This window comes from Petaurus breviceps, unplaced genomic scaffold, assembly GCF_028583685.1.
Source record: "Petaurus breviceps papuanus isolate PSGF00001 unplaced genomic scaffold, PetGlider_PUasm1.0 490, whole genome shotgun sequence".
In the NCBI taxonomy this organism is placed as follows: Eukaryota; Metazoa; Chordata; class Mammalia; order Diprotodontia; family Petauridae; genus Petaurus; species Petaurus breviceps.
In genome coordinates this window covers 17489782-17499686 of record NW_027186352.1, presented here as the reverse complement: position 1 = coordinate 17499686, position 9905 = coordinate 17489782, and the positions used below count along the sequence as shown (strand labels likewise).

At 37.0% G+C, this 9905-nt stretch overlaps 1 protein-coding gene across 1 annotated transcript in view; it reads left to right on the top strand.

Moving 5' to 3' along the window:
- Nucleotides 1-9905, top strand: part of LOC138172037 (protocadherin-15-like) — a 2287527-nt gene that overhangs the window by 1029139 nt on the left and 1248483 nt on the right. The window lies entirely within an intron of this gene.

Below are 9905 nucleotides of genomic sequence, written 5' to 3'. Positions count from 1 at the left end.
GATAGATAGATAGATAGATAGATAGATAGATAGATAGATAGATAGATAGATAGATAGATAAATGATAGACACACTCCTAAGTTCTATTGTACCCCAATGTCATTTTGATCCTCTACAAGCCAATAGAAACTAACTTTGAAGAGGAAGTTCTAGTACCTGGGAGGGCCAGGAAAGGCTTCCTTTAAATGGAATTATTTAACCAAGTCTCAATGGAAACTAGGGATCTTTAGAGATAAAAGTAAGAAGGAAGATGATTCCAGCATTGGGGATAGGATAGGGGGGTGTAAGGTGCCACGGGCAATTAGGTCAATATGATCAAAGGATATGGTGAGGTGGAGAATGCATTAAAAAAGAGAGGAATGAAATCATGGAGTCAGATTGTGAAGATTTTACATTGAAAATCATATGCATTTATATATGATTCTGGTTTTTTTTGTTGTCCAGTCATTTTTTAATGTGTCTGATTCTTTTTGGGGTTTCCATGGCAAACACACTGGAGTGGTTTGTCATTTCTTTCTTCAGCTCATTTTACAGATGAGGAAAAGGAGGCAAATGGAATTAAGTGACTTGCTCAGGGTCATACAACTAGTAAGTATCTGAGAGCAAATTTTAACTCAGGAAGATGAGCTTTCCTGACTCCAGGCCTGGCACTCTATCTAGTGGGCCCCCTAACTGCCTTTATTGTATGCTAGTAAAGCATTTTATATAGTGCTTTGCACAAAGTAGGTGCTATATACGTGCTGCTGCTTCTGCTGCTGCTGCTGCTGATGATGACGATGAAGGTGACTAACAGGCTCCTGGAGCTTGAGTAGAGTAGTGATAGTCTTGCACTTTAGGAAAATCACTTTGGCTTTGGAGTAGAAGGCTTTGATCATTATTCTGACCACAAATTTTATCTCTATTACCTGCAGGAATCAATGTGGTGAAGTTAGGTGTTGCATGTGTCTTTGCAATTAGAGAATTGGAATGAAATTCTTTCTCTACTAGTTGCTACCTTTGTGCCCCTGTGTCAGTCATCTAACTCAGCTCTGATATTTCTTCCTCTGTTAAAACGGGGGGGAAAAGGAGTGCCTTTGACTCAATGACTCCTAAGTTCTATTGCAGTCCAATATCATTCTGATCCTCTACAATTTAAACCTGATTATCTGGTGATAGATATTGTCTGTTGCCGAGTTCTTTCCTACCAGAATAACCTAGCCCAATTCAGATTTCAGTGGCAGCACATCCATGATTCCCAAAATAACTTCATAATTAAGCACTAAAAGATGAAAAATGAAAAATACTCACTCTATCATACGCAAAATGTTCTATTGTATGTTGGGATGTCAGAGTGTAAATAGATAAGGAAGTTTATGAGAATAACCCATGCATCTTATTTCAATTTAAACAGTAAGTCAATAAGTCTTCACAATTCAATTGCCTAATGTGTATAAGGTACTGCTTTAATTAGGTACTGGAGATTCACAGACAAATGAAAGGATGCCTGTCCTGAATAAGCTTATTATGCATTTAAGCAAATACAAAATATATCTAATATAACAAAAAAAATCCAAGAATGCAGTAATGACTGGCATAAGAAGATGGAGAGATCAGGAACATACTTCACATAGGAGACAGCACCTAAGTTGGGTTTTAAAGGAAATGGTTTTTTTCATTTTGATTTTGTCATATTTTCTAGGTAGTTATAAGGCTGAGTCAGGGGCATATCCCTGTCAAATAAATAATTACTGTGTTGGCATGGAGACCTTTAACCTTGATAATTAGACCCAGAAATGTCAAATTTCCTTCATTAGAACTGACTGCTTGCCCTTGTCCATTTGGGTTATAGGTTCTTTCCTTTCATAATGCCTCCCAGCCCCTCTCACCACCCCACACTAATGAATCCATCCTTAGAAGTCATTATTAGTTGAGAATTAAAACAAATACAATGAAAGTAAGGCCCTTCTCATAACATTATGTAGGTTAACCTGAATTCTGCAGGATTACTTGTGACAAATGTATTGAAAATTGCTACTTTAGTTATGTTCTACCCAAAATTCCAAAGGCCCAAAATTCTATCCTCTTTCAGATACAGGAGAATCAGCTTTTGACACTTATGAAGATCTGTAATGGGGAAAATTGGGAGTGAAGTGTTCACTTGAATCTCATAGCTTGATAGTGGCCACTATGCCAAGGAGAGACACTGTCCAGTTGAATACTGCCCATTCTTGGCAATATTGCATAACAGCCACCCCCCCAGAACCGACATTAGTGTCATCTGGCATGTAGGCTGAAGATGAAGATTTTCAAAGTATTTTATACATACTATGTCATGGAATTAAAATGTACATAAAATTAGCCTGTGAATGTTCACCTTCTGGCATTAATTACAAAAGGATAATCAATTTCAGATCACCTATGTGACTCCTTTGAATTTATGTAGTTCTGCACTAGAACAACAGCATCAGCCAACAGCCAGGAAACCCAGGATGTTACAACAACAATGAATTATGTGATGATGATGATGACAATGATGATAAGGAAATAATAACAATAGCAGTTAAAATTTATTTAGCACTTTAAGGTTTCCAAAGCACTTTAGATATTTCATCTCATTGATTTTCTTTTTTTTTTTTTACTTTTTGGAGGGCAGTTGGGGTTAAGTGACTTGCCCAAGGTCACATGGCTAGTTTTTGCATTAAGTGTCTGAGGCTGGATTTGAACTCAGGTCCTCCTGACTCCAGGGCCAGTGCTCTATTCACTGCGCCACCTAGCTACCCCAATCTCATTGATTTTCATAACAACCTTTGAGGGAGATACTATTATTATTCTAGTTTTACTGATCAGGAAACTGAAGCTGGAAGAAGTTAATATGACTCATCAAGAGTCATAAGTTAATAAGAGTATAATGCAGGATTCAAATTCAGTCCTTCTTGTCTTGAAGTCTATACTCTTGCCCACCAGGCCACCTAGCTCATGCTATGATAATTTATAGACATTGATACATTTTCTGAATTAAGAAAGAAAAAAAATAGTTTGTGTTTGATAATAGCATGTGTTTCCTAGGAAACCTAGACATAAAATTATGTCTTTAATCAATAGAAATATAGTGATCTTTAAGAACCAAAGGTCATCTCTAAACATTGGATAACACATTAGAATCAGACTTTTTGGTGGCAATAAGATGTTATAAAAAACACAGAGGTTCAGAAATGGAGATGGGAAAGACATGGCAAAATTCTTTGGAAATTGTCCCTTTGGTATATGTAGATGTTAGGGTGAATTTTTCCATATGGCACAGCCATAAAACATCATGCTAAGAGAATTGTTGTTGACCCTTTTCAGACAACTGTGGGTTCATTTAAAGATAGCAGTAGTTTGGGGAAGCTAGGTGGCTCAGCAAGTAAGAGCACTGGCTCCAGTGTCGGGATAATGTGGATCAAATCCGAGCTCAGATACTCAGCACCACACCCAGAAATAACTGGCTGTGTAACCTTGAGCAAGTTACTTAAACCTGATGGCTTAAAAAAAAAAAGATATCAGTAGTTTTCCAAAAGCAAGTTGACTGTTCTTTGTCTCTTACTCACTTTTGAGTTCAATTCCTTGTTCATTTAGAATATGAATGACATATTGAGATCTTACTTATAAATAGACATATACAAACACATATATAATCCATAAACTAATAGGGATATATGTTCAATTGGCTATCCAGTTACACATCACAGGTTATGTTTCTCCTCTGTTTTTGAAGAGGAACTTGGCATCAGGGAAATGATGACATGACTTGCAGTCAACTTTGATTTGAGTGAGGAAAGACTGTAAAGTCACCAGTTTCACTTTCTATGGACTAGAGACACTCATCTACTTGTTTTGCTTTATTTCCTTTTTTCTCCTAGGTGCATAGTAAAGTCAAACTCTCTTTAGTTATCTAAGATTAATTTTGGTAATTCTTTACTGTTTTGTGACTTGATGAGTTCACCATAATATCATCTAAGAGTTTTTTGAGAACTTCTTCATCCAAAAGGATGCCCCGTTTCTCTTGATCTCAGCAACGGCTGCTGATGGAGACCATAACTCCATGTTTTAGACCTCGGCACTTATTAATTATTAGTGAACTATTAAACAAATTCTCTGAGGTACTTATCAAAGCATTCTTTGTAATTTTGACATTTACATGGTAAACATTTTATAGGAGGGTTACTTTTGAGGTCATGCTTTGTTATTATAAAAAAAATACTCTTTTTTATGCTGATAAAGGAGAACATTTGGACCATCTATTGTTTGAACCTTCCAGCCAATTATATGAAAAAAGTGAGGACCAATAACAAATACCAATGGGGAAGACCCGCCTTTTCTGTACTAATACTATAAAAGATTTCCTCAATAAAAGTACAGAATATTCTCTGAAAATTTTGTGTGTGCATAAATGTATGTGTGTACAGGTGTGAAAATTGGTATATATGTGTTGGCCATATGTGTGTCTATAAAAAGAAGAGGGACTGATTCCGTAATATTGGTAGAATATAAAATCTTCCCTACCCATTAGTAGACCTCTTGTGGAGCCCATTAAGGGAAGTTTGCTTAGGGGAGGCTTGCTTGTAGAAAGGCTCTCACACCTTTTGCTGACATTTAGGCACTGAGTCAAGAGTGTTGTGATGCCTTCTGGCTCTGAGAAGTATATAAATACTCTGAGTTGGTATTTTGCTTTGGGGGTTCGCTTATAAGAAAGATCTTGTGATTACCTGCATGAGATTCTGAGTGGATATATGTTCAGAGCTCCCCAACTGCTCAAATATAATGGCTCTCTCATCCAAGGATGCATGTAAAGTGTATATTTAATTGCGCTAGTCAGAGCCCTGTCTGTTGGTCATTATTTCTCTGCTTATATTTTCTCTATAGTTCAGGGTTCCAACTTTTCCCCTGAACAAGTGAATGTATTTTAAAAAATAAAGATTATTGACCCTTTTAACAGCTATCTTTCTGTAGCAGCAAGCACCCCAGCATCCCCAGGGTGGCTGCCAACACAGGTTATTAGATCTGCTTTGCTAAAGGAAAGCAACTCAAGATGGGTTAGCAAGCTTATTTTAATCAACCAAACATATATTGTTTACCTAGATCAGGGGGAAAAGGTCAGCACCCCGAACTTTAGAATATACAGAGGTTACGAGCATAAGTTACAAAAACAGTTCAGCATGCAGGCTTCTAAACTGTCCAGCCATTACATACATCCATACCAAATCACAGCTACCAGAGAGGGAACCATCAACATCTGGGGTTTTCAAAGCCAGGTGCCTCTCAATAACGGCTTCCCAGAGTCTCATCTGGTCAAATCACACAACACTTCTCAAAGTGAGCCCTGAAGCAAACCCTCACATCAGGGTTTATATACCCTTCTCCTGGCTCAGAGAATGTAACAACCTTCTTGAATGTAACAGCCTCAGAGAATGTAACAACCGCCCAATCACAAAGTATCTTCTGAGAAACAAGCCTCCCACCACAGGCTCCAGGTGCACTTAAGCCTAGGGCAGGGAAGATTTTAAAATTTTACATTCCCATTACACTTTCCTAGTAAAGTAGATCTAAGAACCTGTGCTATTAGCTACCCTGGGTAAGCCAGTCTGGTTGTCACTATAGACAGTATGATTTAAATAGCAAAAACACTCCCTTTGCCAAAGTAGGTCAGCATCTTCAATGAAATTCATGGTCTTATAGAATTTTTGAGTACTGAGAAGCAAAGTGATCTTTTGAAGAATTCCAAAACCAGGTGTTTTTAACTATTATAAAAATAACTAATATTTATATAAGACTCACTATATGATGAGCACTGTGCTGTAATGGCAAGCACAGAAATAGTTCACACCTTGTTTCAGCTATTGAATCAACACCTTTAGTTCAAGTTTCTTTTGAGCCTCTTATGAAGTCTGTTAAGAAAGATAATGTGTGAACTCCACAAGTTGTGAACCCTAGAACTAATGAACTACTGAAAAAGGAAAGGGAGGAGCTAATGACCACATATAAGGAGAATTTTCAGGCTATAGACAAAAAAGAAACCCCGAGAAGATAACTCTTATGGTGGCAGAGTCAAGAAGGAGAAAACTTGTGATATCCTGGCACTCTGTCTACTCTGTCTGTGTTGATGTTTGTTTATGATACTTATTTACAGAAGCCCAGGGACCTTACTAGAAGCTCTGAAAGAGGATTTTCTGGTTGTTTGTTCACAGAAGTCCTGGAGGAGGGTTATAGAGGTCCTGGGACTTCACTGATGATTTGTGCTGACCTCTTGGACCTTGTTTGTGGGTCTGTGTTGATTTCTATGTTGATGATTTGTGTTGAGTTCTCAGAACTTGTTGGTGGGTCTGAGCTGATTTCACAGGCAGATAGTGAATTGAAGGTGGTGCCAGCAATGTGTATAAATATTATTGTGGCTCTGTCAAGCTTTGTCTTCCCAGAAACAGGAACTGTGAAGGACATGAGCTAGACTGGGCACTTTGAACTTCAATATGGAATGGGAACTGGATGAAGAACTGGACAAGGATGTGGACAAGGAACTGAGAGCTGCCTGCCTTTGAACCCAGGTGACAGTTGGATCTGGGACCATAGAAGAGGAACCATGGAAGCTGAGAACCAGCCTTGAGTCAAGCTGAAAGAAGACTTTACTTGGATATTGTGTACTGACTAAGAAGATTATGATTGACTGTTACCTAGGGGTGGAGAACTTTGACTTTTGTACTTTGTGATTGAATTAAGGATTTTGTGATTGACTAAATGAATGTACTTTGTTTAAAATTATGTGGCTACTTTGGTGAAAACTATGTGTCCACTTTAGTGATAAGTTGTTGAGTTGTGACATGGTGAATTCTGTATTTTGATTTTCTGTGAAAAGTTGTAACATAGTGAATGCTGTACCTTGATTTTCTATGAATGTCTTTCTCTGATTTGTTATTGAATAAATAATTTGCTATATTATGTAATCAGAAACGTGAAAGCTGTTCACAGCAGCAGTCCTTTGGCAAGCTGCTAGTGCTTGGCTTTACATGTGCTGAGCAAAAATTATCTCATTTGATCCTCACAACAACTCTGGGAGGTAGATGACCTTATTATCTCCATTTTACAGATGAGAAAACTGAGGCATTCAGAGGTTGTGTCTTAGGCTAGATTTGAACTCATGTCTTTCTGACTCCCAGCCTCATGTTCTATCTACTGGGCCACATAGCTGCCTATTTATGTAGCTATACTAAACTACCTCTCACTGTGGAAATATGTGTATCTTCATTACATGTTTGTGTATATACATATGTATTATGTGTATAGGCACACATGTATACATACACTTGTCCAAGATCATATAAGTAGCAAGTTGTAGAGCCCAGCTATATGTAATGTGCATTGTTTCAAGTTTCTGAAAGACTTTCCTTCCGACAACCCTATGAATAATTATGTCTATTTCAAAGATTTGGAAAGTAAGGCTTAGAGAGTCAATGCAGTGTCTTTCAAGCATGAGGACCAGTGTTTGAACCCAGGTCTCATGACTCCAAAGCCAGAGCATATCTCTGATCATGACAAGGCCTAGCCCTTATTCAGATCTTTAGAGAGATTTCATTTTTGTTTCATCTCCAAAGGAGCTGTGACCCCTCCATCTGGCATTATTTCTAAGAGCTCCATTTGCACATATCCTCCTTCTCTAGGCTCCCCAATCCCATCTCCTCTTCCCTTTAATAATTGGCATGTTCCCCAGCCCTTTAATCACATGAGAAAAGTGGATTGTATTTGGATGACGGCGAGAGTTTCAGCCTGAACTGGATTCTGTCACACAACTGCAAAGCATTTCATGCCCTCTGAAGCTCAATTTCCCATCTGTCTATAAAATGGGCATAACAGTACTCATTCTGTAATTCATATGGTTGTTGATAAAAACCCTTTCTTTAAAATAATCCATTTTATTTTTTTACAGAACCAATTTTTTTTCTAATAATTTCTACCTCTTTACCCTTCCAAGAGAGACATTTTAATAACAAATGAAGTATAGAGAAACTTTTTTAAATGAGAAAATGAGGAAGAGAAAAATATGAATAAAAATGAAAAATCTAAAAATATATGAAATATTACACAAACATAAATTTCTCATTTCTAAAATTTAAAATGTATATATGTATATGTATACACACATACACACATATATATGTGTATGTGTGTGTGTGTCAACACTTTTTGGGGGCATGCTTGTAATTTTATAACATTCATTTTTTTATTGTTTTGTGATTGTTCTTTTCATTTACATAAACTGAATATATATTCATATACATATTATATATATACATATACATATGGCTCTACTCACTTTACTATGTCTCAAATGATATAAATTTCTCCATGTTTCTCTGTAGTCATCATATTCTATTTATCACTTCTTACTAATATTCTCCTGTATTCATTTGTCTGACCACTGCTCAATCAATGGGCATATAATTTATTTTAAATAGTTTACAAACACAAAACATTTTGCTATAACTAATTTGAGATATGTGGGGAATTTCTTTTCACCAATGGCTAACTTATAAACGCAGTGGTAGAATCCCCTAGTCAAATGCTATAAACAGCTTAATCATTTTATTTGCATAATTCCAAATTGCTTTAGAAAAATAGTTTCCATGGCAGTTAATTTCCTATAGAAATAATAACTACATAAATGTGAATGTGTGTGTGTGCATGAGCAGGAGTGGTCCCACAGTGTTCTTTTAAACCAAGACTCTGGCAGACCCTCACAAAATTGTAAGACATTTTAAATGGATCCAGTAGTGGTTTAAAGATAAGTCATTCTAAAATAAGAGATTCTTATTTCCAGGATGGCCTAAGAGTATTTTTTTTCTAACCATTGTTTACCAAGTAAACAATTCTGCTTACAGGAAGTGTCAATAAATTAACAAATATTTATTAAGCACTTGCTATGTAACAAGTACTGTGCTAAGCACTGAGGATACAAACAAGGCAAGACAGTCCCTGCCCTCAAAGAGTTTACAATTCAATCAGAGAGGCAATATGCAAATAATTATATATCAACAAAATATATTGTGAATAAAATAAAAGTAGTTAAAAGAGAGAAGGTACTGGAGCGGCCAGGCAGCACAGTGAGTAAGAGCACTGGTTCCAGTGTCAGGAGGATCTGGGGATCAAATCCAGGCTCAGATACTTAGCACCACAACCAGAAATAACTTGGCTGTGTAACCTTGAGCAAGTTACTTAACCCCGATTGCTTTAAAAAAAGAGAGAGAGAGTGAGACAGAAAGAGAGAGAGAGAGAGAGAGAGAGAGAGAGAGAGAGAGAAGGTACTGAATTAGGAAGTGTTAGGGAAGAGTCCTGTTAAAAGGTAGGATTTTATTTGGAAATTAAAGGACGATATGGGTGTCAATAAATAAAAGGATAAGGTTCAGCGGAAGAGCTTGCGCCAACACAGTTTTGACTCTTTGGATTTTTGAAGAAAAGCCAATGTGCAAAAGCTAAGGAATTACAAAATCAAAATTTCAGAAGGGGGGTCATTTAACTTACAAAATAATTTGTTTATGATGTGTACGGGGGTATAAAGGCACTGAGTTTGGAGAAACATAGGTTCAAAGCCTATCTCAGTCCCTAGTGATGTGACCAGTAACATTCAGAAAGCATTCTTTAGGTAGCTCTGTGTGCCTGGCTTAGGCACTGGGTATAAAGTGCAAAGAAAGACATAATCCCTGATCACAAGGACCATTCATGTCACTACCCAAGCCTCAGTTTCATCATCTTTAAAATGTGGTCCATAATATCTGTAGTGCCTACCTCATGGTGTTACTAGGAAGCTCAGTTAAGAAAATCCACTTGTCATGCTTTGCAAATCTTAAAGAAGTTCTATATGAATGGAAATTAGTCATATCATTATTGTCATCATCATCATC